A 2,226-nucleotide genomic window follows, 5' to 3' on the forward strand; every position below is an offset into this window, starting at 1 on the left:
GATCACTCGATCCCACACTCATCTTTCATTGCTCCGCAAAGGAGGGAAAAGAAGTAGTAGCTTCAGGAATACATATACAAATTAGGATCAAGTTTGGGGATCCCTTGAAGAGATGTACTTTTGCACTTTGTGATCTTTGTTAGACCAGTAAATTAAATTGTGTTGTTTATTTTTTAGATATCTTAAATTATGTCGCCAAAAATTGTATATATTGTATTATTCTTTATATGTGCTTTTATGGCCCAAGTGGCCAAAATAAAGATTTTTGACTGACTGACTGGATTTACAAAAAGGCATCCATCAGAGGATAATTACTTGTATAAAGCTCAATCCATTTCCCATCCACAGAAATAAATAGCTTTAAGTATGAGAAAGGGAAGCACAGTGTGCTAATTAATATTTTGAACAGTATTTAGTCCATTCAGCAGCACATATTCTGGCCAGAAGAAAAAAATGAAATGTGACCATTATAGAGAAAGTCTTGCAGTGATTCTAGAAAGAAATTCATTAAATTAGTCAGCTGGAAAATCATTGTCTATTTCCTTCTACAGGCTCCAGTTCATGCTCAACAGTAGTTGCTTGTTGCAGCTCCTCAGCGAAGATCTTTGTGGTGTCTTGTGGCCTGGTATAAAATGATTGCAACCTTTGGCGCTGGACGTCGCAAAATAAATTAACATTTTCAGACTGTGGCTTCCAGAACTCCAAAGTTGCTTTTTCTGGCCCTTTAAAAACTTGCGTTTTGTTCTCCAGACTGTCAAGTTTTTGTACAACAATAGTACGGAAATGGTCTAGTTTAGACAATCTGCAATGATGTACTCTCTTTAACAATGTGGACACATAACTGTTCTGAAGTTTTTAAAGTCTTTTGAGCACCATCCTCTTGTACCTGGACCATATTTTTTGTTTTAGATCCTTGCTCAAATTTTCAAATGCATCAATGAAACTGGAATCACTACACCCTTCCTCGTCGGCGTCCAGATCTTCTGGTTCAGCTAACATTTTACTTGAAGCTTCATTTGACTTTTCTTCTGAACTAAAGTGTTTTCATGGTTGTAGAGTAATTTCTGGTGTTTGAGTATTAGTCATGGTAAATTTTTGAAAACAAGGAGAGGGGGCTCTTAAATCCAAAAGGTTGGAGCACCCGATAATACAAGTATAAAAGTATATGTACCTTTTGGAAAACTGTTCCGAAATTGTTACTTCATACACCACAAATATTCACTTCCATACTTATTCAGCACCACATTTCACTTAACATGTTTGAAGCACTTATCATCATGTCAAATATATATATTTTTTAATAATCAACACCAGTTCATATGAAACATCAGATCATCAGAAATAAAAACAATGCTAAAAAAAACACAATAATTCCCACATGGAATCAATTATGTACCAATTATGAAATTAGGATGGCGGTGGGTACCGCTGCGGACGCAAAGTCCTTCTGCCACTTCACCGCCAAAGGCAATCGTTCAGATTGCCTGGCAGACAATGCAGGGTGCCTAAAATGGTGACAGTGCCTAGCAGGCACCGTCAATCAAATTAGAATGTTGGTGAAAAACAACCTTTCAGTGGATGCAATGCCGCCATGGAAAGGCTGGCGGGGATTGGGTTTGGGGGCTGCTGCGCCCCCCTCGTCCTGTGGGAGGGTGTAGCTGTGCAGGGGGTACCCACGGTACCCCCCTGCATTTCCCTGCACTGCGTGGCAGGTACCATGTGGTGTCTGCCACGTAGTACAGGGAAATGCATATCATTGCTATTTAACATTGCGTACAGTGCTGCAGCCAGGAGCACCATCCGCAATGTTAAATAGCTGGGATGCGTGGATGCATTGTAATTGCAGTGGTAGTGGTGCAGTTCGGAACACAAAATCTCCCCCTGCTTCCACGGACGGAATGATTTCTCGGTCACACGCACATACACATATCACAAGCTGGTGGGGCCCATAACACCAACATTCATTCTCTCAAACTATCCGTGCCTACAGAGGGATCTCAAATCCCGAACTACAGTTCTTTACTTGGATAGAGGAAACCACTTCTACTGAATTACCCTAACAGTTCCTCCATCCGTAGGTCGATTAGATCATTTAGTTGATAGTGAATTTAATGACGCGTTCAACTCTTACATTAATCAATAAACATTTCAAAAAATAATCACCCGACACAGTTCTTAAATAATGATTTTCTTTATCTAATTAAATGCAGGATAAAATCCTAATAA

The 2,226-nt window shown here is 39.6% G+C and overlaps 1 pseudogene; it reads right to left on the reverse strand.

The window, feature by feature from the left end:
• Positions 1–528: 528 nt before the first annotated feature.
• On the reverse strand, positions 529–1,086 carry LOC146785046 (synaptonemal complex protein 2-like; annotated as a pseudogene).
• Positions 1,087–2,226: the final 1,140 nt, after the last annotated feature.

The sequence above is a fragment of the Triturus cristatus genome, chromosome 11, assembly GCF_964204655.1.
Source record: "Triturus cristatus chromosome 11, aTriCri1.1, whole genome shotgun sequence".
Classification (NCBI taxonomy): domain Eukaryota; kingdom Metazoa; phylum Chordata; class Amphibia; order Caudata; family Salamandridae; genus Triturus; species Triturus cristatus.